Genomic DNA, 15,943 nt, shown 5'->3' with positions numbered 1-15,943 from the left:
AATTTCCTACTTTGACTTTCTGAACCCTTGAATTTAGAAATGTTTGTAAAATTTTAAAAGTTTATTCAGAGTCTCTCACTGTTTCATCATTTTTACGAGAAACCATGACTACATGTTTAGTTGAGGTAATTGGAAGTTTCTTAGACTGTACTGCATCCGAATAATGAACAGGTTACTTACCTGGATTAAGAGATACATTCATCAAGATCATTAACTGTTCATTGAAGGCATCAAAAGTCTGCCTGATCACATTAACAGAAGCTAATACCTCATCACACCAGTTTTTATTTGTATGTTTGTCAGTTTTTAAAATATCATTGATTAATTTCACTTGACTTTCAGCCGAGTGATATAATTCACCAACATTCATATTCACCGCCATCTTTATTTCGAAGATACAACAACAAATGAGATAACTGCTTTTTAAATTTTGAGCTGTGTTACCTATCACGTGCTTTAGGTGAATCTGTAATTTTCCCAGTAAACTTACCACATATTCTGGCACATACATGGTTAACCCAAGGAAATGCAAATATCCCATTTCACCTGTTTTAATTTGTCATTAACAATGATTCTGCAACACACCAAAAATAAAGCTAACATCTTGAGTTGGGATGTAGATATATTAAACTTGCTCTGAATAACTGATACCAACTCCAAACCCAGGATGTACACTTATCTCAAAAGCTCACATTCTGTAGATATGCACAGCAGTATTCTTCTATGACAACTTTGACTTAGGAGGCTCATGTCACTATAATATCAAAAGGCTACCCTCTGGTGTGTTTAAAAGTTAGGGAGGCAAGTCAGTGTTATGTGCAAAACTGCAAAAAATTTACTGTGATACGTGGAAAGGTATACAGCTGCATATACAAAAAAATAAATAGATTTCAGACATATATTATCTTTCTTATATTACTTTTCTCATATCCCGATGGGGTGAACATTGTTGTACACACGGATTTCACTGTCTTACAGCCCGATGCTCTTCCTTTAGAAGGGATGACTTTCTGTGCTGGTTCATAGTGCAATTTGTTTGTAGCATATATGAAACAGAGAACATAAGACAAACACAAATAACCAGTCCCCAAATCAAAGGAAATAACGATTCTCTATTAAAATCCCATATCCTACCAGGACTTAAATCAAGAACCCTCTGAACCAAACATCTCGATGTGCACCATTCAGCCACCTGAAAATGTTCAATCCTTTATATACAGTACACATTGGCCAAGTCAACTAAACTATTCATCATTAGATTTTGAAAATCTGTGTGCACTTTCAATATTACCAATGGGCTGATAATATGACTTATAACACTTTTCTTCTATAAATGTCAAACTTATGTTAAAGAAATTAGAGCCAATATTGTTGTTGAAATCTTGTAAAAAACTACTTATTCTCCATGGACTTAGTGTTATTCTACATGTGTGATTACAATTCACAAACCTATAGTATTGTAGTGATTGAAAGTTTCTAAGTTCAAGACGAACACTCGTATTATAAGTTCGTTGAAGATAGTTACCATATAGTTGTACACTGCGATGAATGAGTTCGAGTCTCGGCGTACACATTCGCATACGACAGCATGTATGACCTTTGGCTGTGAGTTGAGAACTGTTTTCTACTCAGAAAATCCCGGCTCTTTTATATGATTCTCCCAGGTTTGACTTCCTCCCCTCTTGGCAGAACTGAATTTCTTTATAGTGGAATTATTTGCAAGTCCCTAGGCTGATTTTTACAAAATATGACCATGTTGGCTTTTAAATAATGGGCTACAAGCAGATATATTTCAATAATTTATATCTCATTGTGATAATTGATGGTTATGAATTTCATGTTTTTGGTCCGTATTGAACAATATATAAGTAATAATAATAATAATAACTTAAATGTTTCCACCTTTTCAATACAATATATTCACAAAATTACAAAATTATACGGTACTAGTTTCGACCCATCTAGGGGTCATCATCAGCCGTATTGGAGCAAAGATCATTTGTGGCGAAATCCTAAGACAATATTATTTTAAAGAATAACAAGTGAAATGAGATGTTATGGTAATAGTTAATAATACAAGGAATATACATAATAAGAGGTTTTTAACAAAGAATAAAGTATAAATGGGGTGTTGTAAAAATTATAATCATGGAAATCAGTAAGTTCTTGTATTGAAATGAAATATGGCTTAGGAAGAGGGCTTAAGGTGGGGCTGAAGGGTGCGGGAGAAAGTGTAATTGTCTTGGAAAAGTACCTTTGATTAAATTTAGGATTGAGTTTAGGTTGGCTGCATTATTGTTTCTGAGGAAAGTGATAAATAGATAAATACTAAATTTAATCAAAGGTACTTTTCCAAGACAATTACACTTTCTCCCGCACCCTTCAGCCCCACCTTAAGCCCTCTTCCTAAGCCATATTTCATTTCAATACAAGAACTTACTGATTTCCATGATTATAATTTTTACAACACCCCATTTATACTTTATTCTTTGTTAAAAACCTCTTATTATGTATATTCCTTGTATTATTAACTATTACCATAACATCTCATTTCACTTGTTATTCTTTAAAATAATATTGTCTTAGGATTTCGCCACAAATGATCTTTGCTCCAATACGGCTGATGATGACCCCTAGATGGGTCGAAACTAGTACCGTATAATTTTGTAATTTTGTGAATATATTGTATTGAAAAGGTGGAAACATTTAAGTTATTATTATTATTACTCATTGTGATAAAAAGTTAGTTGAATATGTTCTAGAAGTTTGCATATCACCATGTGTTGTGCACGTGATTGGTACTTCACTTCGATGTCAACTTCCAGAGTGGAGCTTGTGACATAGTTTGCTCGCTAAATGCATTTGCGCGCCATGCTGTTGCTGTTCCTTGCAGACAAAATGCACGCCAGGGCCGTGCCATTGCAGAACTTGATATTCTATAACGTTCCAGGCCGTAAGCAGTTCCTGGTACAGTACATAATAAGAAATGTAATCTCTCCAAGTTTTAAAAGGCACAACAGGTAAACAATGTTTCTTCCTTTTATCATACAGCAAAAATCTAGGCAGTAGTCTAGTCAGTCTGATACACAAATTAACATGTTTGTGTTGATGACCTTCAGAACAGCACCGATGCAATTCTGGAGATCATTCATTGATACAGAAACTTGTGGGTACTGTAATTGGTTACTTTAGGACATTGACATCACACCATTTTCTCATTTGCTCTCTTCTGACGTGACTGTTCTCTGCCCAGCGAGCTGACAGTTGATAGTTTCACATATAATGCAATTTAGGAAATGCATAGTGCTCTAGCTGTGGTGTGGTCATACATTACTAATACTCATGACACCACCAGAAAATGAGTTTATGGGCTTTCTCAAAGCCTTTTGATGGTTACCGTTAGTGAGAGAGTTCAGAATATCAATTTGTAAGTTTTTACTATCCTCATCAAAAAAATCTCAACGAGTTCTTTGCTCCTGGGGAAAAGAACCTTCTTTTTAGCTAGATACCCCTGGTTTGTTTTGTAGCCAGTTCAGGTATTATTTTTACCTGAATCGAAGAGTTAGTTTGAGATCCACACAGCCTATGTGAGAACAACTCCAGAGCTGATGGGAAGATATGGCCCTCAGCCTAGAAGGCAAAGTATATCAACCAAGAGCTGAACGTGCATCATCTCATAATCTGCAGACCTCGGGACAGATTGCTTGGAAGGTCAAGGTCCACCATGATTGAAGTAAACTTACAGTATATTTTTTGTTTTGTGAATCTTACTGCTAGTATCATTTAGGTCACTCTTTTTGAATGAATTATTGATAGGGACTGCTTAGGTACATTCAGCTATAACACTGTAAGCTACCAAAGTCATGATATCTCTCATCATGTTCACCATTATGGTATCCATCAATTTATCTTCTTTTATTTGGAAAAAAGTAAATTATTACTACTTATTCCAGTTAAGGGGTTGGTCATGGGAAATATAGATGCATATATGATTGATGATTTGGTTTCTTGTTATTCCTTGATTGGCTAAATTCTGGGACATGGACTCTTAATTTTGATATTCAACAGTCATTACCTTATGGTCCTGTATGGTGTTCAACAGATATCTTTGGTGGGATTTTTGCCACTTGCTTTCGTGCTCTACACAGTTGGATACATAGGTGAAGGTGTTCAGGCAGCAGGTAAGGACAATATTCTTATGACAATAGTTACCCAGTCATGATAAATAAAGATGTCTTTAGTACGTCCCTATGTGGATGAATCACTAGTAATAATGTTTGCAACCTTGAAAGAATCTATATACACAGAGTCATCCACAGCACTGCATCCAATCTGGTAGTCTGAGAGTCTTAATCTAGGTAGCAACACTTTTTTGTGCACCAGTCAGAGAACGTTCCATCACACTGGAATACGAAATTGACAGAATTCTCATTCAGTTGTGGAGATGACAACAGTTGCAACATTTGAAAATGATGGACCTGTCCCAGTGATCTCTGTTAAATGGAAGGATCTGTATACCTTTGTTCTTGAGAATGCACTGTTCACATTATCATTTAGGAAGCCTCATTCTTATTCAATTTTAGCAGCAGGGTATCCCTTGCCCAATAACTAGATAGTGTGAAGGTTAATTCTCCCATTCAGTGAAATGTGACTATACTTCTGGGATCACAATTAAATAACCATATAGTAGGTTCCACCTTTCCAATACATTTACAATGCTGTTATCGAATGTTTACAACATTATTTATTACAAATTACAGGACATGTTTCGGTGTACAATTTTTAACACCATCATCAGCTGCATGAAAAGTGTATAGAAACTTGGCGGTCAAAACAATGAACAGCATATTATCCTACTTAACTCCATAGCCCTTTCAGACCTGAAAGAAAACTGGCGGTGTGAATTTTTGTTTGTACATCAAAAACTGACCAAAATGCTCTTAAATACATATATTTTTAGTTTATTCTACAAAATAAAAATTAACATCTGAAAAAAAGCACCCTCACAATTGTGCGTGTCAGGACTTACTTCACTACTTACAAAAAAAGAAAAATTACCTCAATGCATGTGAATATACATATGCACATGATCAAATGTTCTATTTTACAGTGGGGAATAATTTAAAACAATTAAGGGCCGGTTCTACCATGTGCTGGTAAAGTGGCTGGCAGCTGCCCGGGAGGTAAACTACCTGGGGGTGTAAATCGGCTGGTACTTTGGCTTGCGTGCAACCACCTCCGCGCAAGCGCTAGGTAGCTACCCGGAGCTAAACACCGATATACGAAGTTGGCTTGACTGATTATCAGCGACTTCTCGCTTTCGAGTGTGGTGCTATGTATCGTCAGGTGTATGAAAGTCATTTCGATTGTCTTATTTTCCTGTGCTTGCATCTACTGATTATCACCAAAAAGCCTAATAAGGGGAGTCTTAAGTGTTATGGACAACAATTTATATCAAGCTTTTGTGATTTTAATCTATGAGCTTCAGTATCAATATCTAATTGGGATTAAAATCTCGAGATTACATTTTCTTACCCTAGTTATAACCTGTCATGTAAGGCCCTCAACCCCGACACGGCGCGTCCCATATGGCTGATAGGGGAAGCTCCTGTACATATGCAGGACAGGTGTGAATAAGGCTTAGCCAAATAAGCACCCGCGGATCAACTGAGGTGAACAGAGAAATGGTCAACGGCCTCGACGGCAGAAGAGGACATATCCCAATGGCAGTGAGGGCGGAAGAACCTAATCAAATCCACTTCGCATCTGACTTGTAGCAAGCGGCAAGTGGTCAGCGTCTGATCACCAGAGGTGCGGCTGTAAATATGCTCCAGGAACTAACAATCCCTGGTTCTACACCACTAGCGAAAGCTAGAAGATTGTTTACAAGCAGACATGACTCATACAAGAAAAGACAAAATTACCCCAGGTGGACAATCCACCCACTCTAAAGTGGCAACCAAGCATTCGGATTCTGGGGAGCTTGGGCGAATACGAGAGAGCAAGTCAGAGTGCTCTGATAAACTTCCACAAAAGACTCACACTTTCATTGGCACATTCAACATTCAGACACTGATTCAAACAGGAAAACTGCACAATCTCACAACAGAACTTACAAAGCAGAAAATCCAAATTCTGGCCCTACAAGAAACACGCTTCACCGATTCAGAAACGATGGATTACAATAATTATAGGATCTTCAAAAGTGGAACAAACAAGAAAATTGGTAAAGGAGCAGCATTGTTAGAAATGGAATTCTGTGTAGACAAAAAAGTTTTGGATTCAGTAATAGAGGTGAAACCCATCAACAATAGGCTTATGACCTTAAGAATCAGGCATACAAACAAAAAATACACCTTTATTAATGTGCATGCACCAACAAATGGAGACAATAAAAAGGAGCCTGAAAAAACAGAAAGATTCTGGGAAGAACTTGAAACAGAAATGGCCAAAATCCCTAAAAATGATGTGAAAATTCTACTCGGTGATTTCAATGCACAGCTTGGCAGGGAATACAAATACAGGAGGACAGTGGGAGACTATCCAGCCCACAGATTCACCAATAAAAATGGCACATGCCTCATTGAGTTATGCCAACAAAATAACCTCAAAATTATGTCAACATCACTCCGGAAGAATCCCAAAAAGCAAAAAACTTGGCGATCACCCATCCATCATTTAGGAGAATTTCAGATTGATCATGTGGCAATATCATATGATTACCAAAAGGAAATTCACGATGTGCAAGTGCGCAGAAGTGCTAACATCGATTCAGATCATTATTTAAGCAGAATCAAAATTAAATTCACACCCAAAGGGAAATTCAACAGGAAAACATTGGTGATTCCAAAATTTGATCTACACAAAATCAAGGACTACAAAATTTCAGAAGAATGTGAAAAACAACCTGCAGAGAGCTGGGAGAATTTCCAGACTAAAATCATTGAAACTGCGAAGGACCTAATCCCTCTTCGCAAGAAACCACAACATCCTTGGTGGAATCAAGAATGTGAGACCGCACTAGAAGAAACGAAAAAGGCATTTCAAAACTACAATTGTAACAAATCAGAAGAAACACATAAGAAATTCTTCGAAGTTCGCAAGCATGTATCCAAGATTTTAAGAAAAAATAAACGGAAATACGTCAATGACCAACTGAAGTCAATTGAAGACAACTTCAAAAATTACAACACACACGATTTCTACAAGACCTTTGCGAACCAAATTAAAGGATATTCCCCACAGAACCTTTGCTTTCGGAAGCAAGATGGTAAACTAGCCTTGACAAATAAGGAAAACTGCTAAGAATTAGCTACATATTTTTCACAGCTTTTAAGTTGTCTAGAACCCAAAAAGAGATTCCCAAAAGTACAGCCAGAAATCATACCGGAAAATTCGTCACCACCAACTCAGGAAGAAATTTATTCACATATCAAGAAATTTAAAGACAACAAAGCATCAGGGGAAGACGGAATTGTAGCTGAACTTCTGAAAAATTTAGGCCCAAATTCACTCAGAGAAATTACACAAATAATCCAAAACATTTGGCAAACCGAAAAGCTCCCGGATGACTGGAAGATTGCTCTAATCCATCCTCTACATAAAAAAGGCAGCAAGTTAGGCATAAACAATTACAGAGGAATCTCACTTGTATCAGTCACATACAAAATACTATCATCCTGTCTCTTGCATAGAACACAACAACAATTAGAACCCAAATTATCAGAATTTCAAGCAGGATTCAGACCAAACAGGTCATGCCCAGAACAAATTTTCAACCTCAAAACCATACTTAAACTACGAGCCCTCAAACAAAAACCTACACTGTGCACATTTGTAGATTTCAAAAAGGCATATGATTCGATAGACAGACCCTCACTATTCCAAATTCTACAGGAGAGAGGACTAGATCCCAAAACCTTAGAACTCATAAAACAAACACTAACGGGCACAAAATCTAAAGTGAAATTTATGGGAGAAATTTCAGAACCCTTCGACATTCAAACAGGAGTGAGACAAGGTGATGGACTCTCTCCTATTCTGTTCAACGTCATCCTAGACAAGGTTCTGGAAGAATGGGAGAAGGAACTCAAGAAACGTGAATCTTGGAAACCGATCAGATTGGCTTTCCCAAAAACAACCTCTACGTACCATACCTCACATTTGCGGACGATCTGGCAATTTTAACAGAGGATGAGGAGACTGCCATCAAGCAGCTTGAGATACTTAAGGAATCTGCAGAAAAAGTGGGACTACAGATTTCATTTGAGAAAACTAAATTCTTCTGTTCAAAGACAGATATCACGAGCCTGAGAACAAAATACGGTAAAATCGACCGGGTCTCGTATTTTAAATACCTCGGAGAATTCATCGAACCGACAGGCCTTGAGAAGATCTCACAGCAAAACCGTCTCCAAAAAGTCAAGAAGGCATTAAGGTTAGTTCAAGACATCTACAAGAAAAAACGCATGTCAAGACAGACAAAAATTCGGCATTACAACACAGTCATAAACTAACAGTCCTTTACGCAAGTAAAACATTGTCACTTAACAGTAAACAAGAATTAGAAGAAATAAAAAAGCAAGAGAGGAAGATTATCAGGAAAATTCTAGGAGCAAGATATACCCAAGATGGTTACAGGCTACAATCAATCAAAACAAGAGAAAAAGATTCAAACATTGAAATTGACATTAAGAAAAGACGAATGAAATTCTTTGGACACCTCACAAGATTACCAGAAAATCGACTGTCAAAAAGAATATTAAATTATGTTAGCTCACTTAAGAATTTAACACCTTGGCTGGACGAACTTCGAAAGGACCTCAAAAACGCAAACATATGTACAACAGACATTTTAGAAAGAGACACCTTCAGACACAAAGTCAACAAGTGGGAAGTTACATCAGAGCAACCAAAGCAAGAACAGTGCAGACCGAAATGGTCAGAAGAACGTAAACAAGCCTTCTCAGAGAGAATGAAAGCCTATTGGAAGAACAAGAAGAACCCAAAGAAGCTTGATTGAGTTGTTTGCTTAACGTCTTCCATTACTGGGAGAATACGCTAATAATAATAATAATAATAATAATAATAATAATAATAATAATAATAATAATATAGTCATCCCCAAAGATTATTTCAAGGATAGGAAACAAATACTGGACATTAAAAAGAAAAGAAAAAACGAAGAGCTTATTGTCACTAAGGCTGATAAGGGCAATGTAACCGTTCTTATGCATAAAGATAATTACATCCAAAAAACAAAAAAAACTTCTTCAAGGATGACTCTTTCTCTATTACTAAGAAAGGCCCTACTCAGTCTTTACAGAAGGAATTGAAACAAACATTGAAAACATCTTCCTTCCTCTTTAACGAATACGAAAAGCAGAAATTAATTAGCATGAACCCTGGCCTTCCTACCGCTAAAGCGATGCCAAAAATCCACAAGGCCGGTGTCCCCATTAGGCCAATTATTAATTATAGACCTAGCCCCCTTTACAAATTAGCACAGTATAAACAAAAATTCCTTAAACAACATTACAGATTCATGGCAAATAATTCCATAAAGAATTCCATAGATTTCACTAACGAATTAATTAAATTCTGATTACAGGATTACCACACTATCCATTCTTTCAATATAGTAAATATGTTCCCTAACATCAAAACAAATAAATTGCTTCCCCTCATTGCCAATAATCTGAAAATATACAGCCGCTTAAGCAAGCTAGAAATCGATGAATTCATGGCACGCGCCTGCCCTCCTCTCTGCCCACACTTCTCTCCCCGCCACCAATCGCACACCATCAGCTATACTACACACACCGCAGCGCGAGGTAAGCGTCCTTTCACTTTATGTTAACCTTTTCCTATCTCCATTTTTGTTTTTACTGACTTTCTCCATTTAAACAGGTCCAATTTGGTTTCCGCTAAGAACTGAGAATCAATATATCCACGCGCAGTTTCCACCTTCTTCTCAACCAGAAATTCAAAAACAACTTCACGTCCAACAATCAACAACGCAGCCGACCAACACAGCTTTAATACACCAAATACCTAATTTCTCCGCTTAAGTGATCAGTGTTAAGCCAACTCAACATTAAAAGAGTATCACTCTTTACTCTCCAGACTTTGTACATACTTGTATATATGTTTATATGTGTTATTTTACATTGTTTCTTTAGTACGAGGACTACTGACATCCACGAGGTAATATTTTACAACTCTAAGCACCCCACTAGTACTTTGTTCCAAACTTGTTTGTATATATATTATTATTTACTACTCACCTGTACCATACTAACATTTCTCATCTCATTACCAAACTTCACTTTATAAATTATAAAATCCATACGATTATTACAGTTAAAAATAACATGTTTTTAGGATTCGACAAAATACTTATGTATGCTTTAATATGGCTGATGATGATCCCTAGGCAGGTCGAAACTAGTTCCATGTAATTTATAACATTGTAAATACATATTAGTACTGAATAGGTGGAAACCTTACTGTGTTACTATTCATATGTTAAAATTGCTGATCAATAACAACTATTTTATTTTCGGCCAAGTTATATATAAACAGAATGGCCTTGCAATGGGGTCTCCAGCCTCAGGAATTTTGGCCAAAATTTATATACATTATTTAGAGGACACACAAATAATTAATAATGAAAAATTCAAGAATGTTCTATTCTGGTCTAGGTTTGTAGACAATGTATTTGTTATCCTAGATGAACGCATAATCAACGCCTCTACAACACTGAATAATCTTAACACTACAGATACAGATATAAAATTTACTTTAGAATCTGAAATGGAAAAATCTATTAATTATCTGGACCTAAAAATTAATAGACACGCATCTTCATTTTCTTTTAGTATTTACAGAAAACCCACACAAACTTCAGTTACAATAAGAAATGATTCAATCCACCCCTTAACTCAGAAATCCGCAACCTATAACAGCTTAGTGAATCGCGCTTTTAGCATTCCAATGTCCAAACAAAATTTGGACAAGGAATTCAACATCATTCGAGCTATGGCTAAAGCTAACGGTTTTAAAGGAAATATTATAGAACGAATAATAAGCAAATTCAAATACCGCCCTCATACTACCTAATGAAAGAGAGAACAGAAGCAAAGGAAATCACAACTTTCACATATAATAAAGACGTGTATAGAATCACAAATATTTTCAAAAAACATAACATTAGGATTTCATTTAAGACAGATAATAGAAGTGCAACAGTTCTACATAATGCTTCAATTGTTAACAAAGTCAACCCCTAGTCTAAATCAGGCGTATATACATTCGAATGTAGAGACTGTGAAAGCGGATACATAGGGCAAACTGGGCGTAGATTTAATGTCAGATATCACGAACACCTCAACGCTCTGAAATATCATAGATTCTCAGCGGTAGGCCAGCATATCCATGAGTATAAACAAAAATTTACAGATATAAATGAAGACCTTGAGATCATGGAAACACTGGCTAAAGGACAGAGACTTGACATTATGAAAGCATGTTTAATACATCTAGATCAATATTATAACGCCAACCTTAATCTGAACGAAATCTCGGAAAAACCTAAGATATTATTTGATTGTCTGATTCAACAACTTAAAAATTCCAGAAAATTCAAACGTCTTCCGTACTCTACGTAACAACTTTGCGTAATACAGTGTATGTCCACAACGTCCCCCGGACTTCCTCCTGAACAGCCAATGTTCTGGAAACACCCCCTTTACCGCCCCTACTTCTCCTTCCCTAATGCTTCATCACACAGTACAAGACACAAGCAGACACACTCGTTGTGCTGTAGCCATCAAGCGAGGTATACAGCTTTAGAGGTGAGTCAAGGGTTTCAATAATTCAATCAGTTTCTCTATCAATTTTCTCGCTTTCCTTTAACATAGGGTTTCATCATTGCAGGTGCCTATTGAACTGAGAATCGTAGCCCACTTAACAAATATAGGGCAAATTAATATCACAGTTCAACCACCACATATACAGCATCAAAAATACTACGTTTTTACTCAACAAAAGACGAAGGCTCAGCTTCAATAATTCTTCTATATACAACGAACTTTTAAATCAACAAAATAACATATACAAAAAATGAATATCTTAATGTCAAACGGACTGTATTCAACTTCAATCCTCTGATTTAGGATCGCATGTGTAACCAATATTACGAGTGTATAATATTATAGACATTAATGAACCGAAGACCATCCATATACCAAATGAAGAAGTTTATATTTTGACCTCCAAGAATCTCCTTGTCACACAAATTAGTTTTTATTTTTGCTAGGGGCTTTATGTCGCACCGACACAGATAGGTCTTATGGCGGCGATGGGATAGGAAAGGCCTAGGAGTTGGAAGGAAGCGGCCGTGGCCTTAATTAAGGTACAGCCCCAGCATTTGCCTGGTGTGAAAATGGGAAACCACGGAAAACCATTTTCAGGGCTGCCAATAGTGGGATTCAAACCTACTATCTCCCGGATGCAAGCTCACAGCCGCGCGCCTCTACGCGCACGGCCAACTCGCCCAGTGACAAATTAGTTTTAACCTAGCATAATAAGATGTTAATTTAATTATAACAACATTCTATTGCTTGTAAATAAGGAGTTAAGTATGATAATATGCTGTTCATTGTTTTGACCGCCAAGTTTCTATACCCTTTTCATGCAGCTGAAGATGGTGTTAAAAATTGTACACAGAAACATGTCCTGTAATTTGTAATAAATAATGTTGTAAACATCAGATAACAACATTGTAAATGTATTGAAAAGGTGGAACCTACTATATGTTTATTTAATTGTGATCTCAGTTCAATACGAGTAAAAACATGAAATTCCTTACGCTTAATATAATTCTGGGAATCAGACATTCAGCAAAATCTTTGGCCTCCTTCATTTCTACTACGAACTTTGAAGGTATTGCCATGCCTTAGAATATTAAACAAAAGAAGGCATGGTAACACAGTAATCTTACTGTTATTTTATTAGCTTAGTAGGACACATTGTAAGATAAACAGGTCTTCTGTAGTTGGTTGTGGAATTAAGTCTAGTATAAGATTTGTATATGGAACACATATTAGAGTTACTCAGAAAAGAAGAGGGTAGGACAGTATGAAATGGTGTGGAATCTGTTATCATCCTAATCAACTGCACAGTAACACTGTAAGAAATATCAAACATAGAGTTGTTGAACAGGGGCCCACTATATATGTCAGATATATTAGACATCACTCTCTTCTGAGTGCTTGTACTTTCGAACTCTTACAGCAAACATTTCTTCTGAAGACAGTGAGAATTAATTGCAGAATCTTAGCCTTTAGCAACTACTGGGTAATACCACATCAATAAAGTAGCAGTCAACAATCTCTGAAATACATTATTGCTCACAAGTCACAGTTAATCATTTAAAGTCCCTCGGCCAATGTTTAAGGTTTCCCAAGACACTGAGGTACCAGAATTTTGTCATGCAGGAGTTCATATACATGCCAGTATTACTACCGCCATGCACTGGGATATTTCAGCATCTTTAAATACCACTGAACTTAACCAGGAATTCAGAAGGCCATTGCTCTACCATTTGAACCACTTAGACTGACATTCTTCCTGTCAGGAGCCACCGCACTGCAAGATTCACCACTCAGAAGTTTAGTACATATTGTGGTGAGTGTAGCAACAAATAGAGCAAAATTAAAGGATAAAAACCTCACTACATCTACAAAACTTTAATTGAATCTTGGCCTTCATTGGGATGTTTCCCTTGATGAGAGCTATAGTGCAGTAACCAACCAAACTTACTTCACAGCTAACGGTCAAATTCTAATCACAATAAAGTTATCTGGAAATATACTTACAAGTGAATCATTTGCTCTCCCTTCATGCCAAACTGGCTCTTCTTTGATCTCTATATCAAGTCCATTTCAAGCTGCCAATAAAGTAGTTGGAAGGTTCTGGGATTGTAAATTACTTCCATAGACTTTCCACTGAAAAAGGAGTGAGAAAAATATATCTCTTTATTATTATTATAACTGTTCAGATCATACAAACTCTGAATGGTCCACAAAGCAACAAAGTCATCTATTGTCTCTGTATCTCTCGCAACACCTGAGCAGATGTAGGAGTAACAAACCAGTTATCTGCATGCATGTACAAAGATGAATTGAGCTCATAGCAGTATTTTATAAATATTTGAGTTTAACAGATTAAAAAATATTATTTTGTTTCTGTATGAAAGTGAAACATGAATTATAATTAGTGCTGAGTAAAACAGAACTGAAATCTTTGAAACGTGTGGTATTATCTGAAATTTTTTGATGTAAGAAAAATTGTTCCTAAGAATACAAAGATTGCTAGAACACATCCTGAGAGGATGGGATATGTTCAGTTAGTTTAGAAGGGAAGTGACGGGCATAAGGATGGTAGGAAAATATAACAGACCAGAATATGTGTAGGATGCTCTAAGTAGGTATGTCAAAAAGAAGATGGCAGCAAAGGATAGTGCCATGGAGAGCTGCATTAAACCAAATTATGGACCCAGGTGTATACAAAAATTTGTCAGTACATAATACTGCATCAGCTAGAAGCATGGCTATGTATTACTGTTTTATAAACATGTATATTGTGCTCAACAAACATAGAGGTTATTTAAACTATATCAACACCGAAAAACAAACTTTCCATTTCACCATGCTAAACTTAAAATCAAAGTCTTAAAAAAAACTATTGTAACATAAACATCTTTGTCTGGAATGAGAAAAGTTATATTCTTAAGAAAGGTTTGACTTCTGTATGTTCCATCACCGAGCATTGAAAGAGTAAAATGCACTGCGTGGAAAGGAAAATGCTCTCTTGTTTTTAGCACCTTGCTCACTTGCTCCAAAATGCTACAAACATTTACTGAAGCACACCTTCTTTATTGGTTTTTTTGCATGCCTTGGATAGTGAAAAACCTAGGAGTGCTTAGTAGAGAACCTCTCGAAGGGAGTTTCATATCAGGCCATTGGTCTAAATATTCAGGAGACTCTACTTTTCTGCAGGTGATAATGAAGCAAGTGTTGAATTTTGGAAGTGACATTTAATGGATTAATTTCAGCCAATTGCAGCATTTTTTCAGCTCAATTTCTGTCAAATGTCACTTTTTTCATGATTAATTTGTTTATAGGAAGAGGATTTTGGTACTGGAATAATTTATCAATGGAGATGTTTAATAAATTGATAACTTCTTTCAAATTGTCTAAGGAAAGACTAAGATAATCAACAGATCTGCTGCATGAGCAACAGCTCAAAATGCAGATCAGTGGTAACTGATTCATGGATTGACATTGCAGGCCATTTTGTGTGGTGCTTTTGTGTACTATATACATATTCAGCCACCAGTCTATGTTACAGCTTAAGTTGAAACTTAGTCTCAAGTGTCCTCTATGTTTGTGTTTTGTCTTTCCTGATTCAGTCTGTATTTGCAAAGTGATTTATTAATAGGATTATTGAAGGCATTTTTTCCATAATCCCTTGAGGAAAAGCCGGATGATAGTGTAAGAGGTGTCCTTAGGAATCCTCTAAATCCTGTAGCAAATTCCCTAACAGTTTCCATAGAAGTGACTCTTACTGATTCAAAAGTTTTAGACAATGATATGGAGCAATCTCCTAACTACAGGACAACCAGGGATGGCAAACCTTTTCTGACTAGCGTGTCACTTAAGGTCTTGTTCATTACTTTTTACTCTCTAGTGTGCCATTGGTCATTCTCCTTTAAAATCATCATGAAAACCACTCATTTGACTTCATTCAGGTAATAGATTGAATTATACATAAATCCACTCAACTGAATGTTTCATGATTCTATTTTGCAAACATCACTGAAAAGGACACTTCAAAAACAGGTAAATTTTAAGAATAAGATATATTGTTGCTTTAACCT

General features: G+C 36.3%; 1 long non-coding RNA gene across 1 annotated transcript in view; it reads right to left on the bottom strand.

Annotated features, from left to right (window-relative positions):
• Nucleotides 1-13,997, bottom strand: part of LOC137500978 (uncharacterized) — a 54,750-nt gene extending 40,753 nt beyond the window's left edge. Inside the window, exon 1 of the long non-coding RNA XR_011018305.1 lies at nucleotides 13,881-13,997. This is a non-coding gene — a long non-coding RNA (uncharacterized lncRNA). The remainder of the gene's footprint in view (nucleotides 1-13,880) is intronic.
• Nucleotides 13,998-15,943: the final 1,946 nt, after the last annotated feature.

The sequence above is a fragment of the Anabrus simplex genome, chromosome 5 (genome assembly GCF_040414725.1).
Source record: "Anabrus simplex isolate iqAnaSimp1 chromosome 5, ASM4041472v1, whole genome shotgun sequence".
In the NCBI taxonomy this organism is placed as follows: domain Eukaryota; kingdom Metazoa; phylum Arthropoda; class Insecta; order Orthoptera; family Tettigoniidae; genus Anabrus; species Anabrus simplex.
The sequence above is the reverse complement of the archived record's forward strand: the minus strand, read 5'-3'. Positions and strand labels throughout refer to the sequence as shown.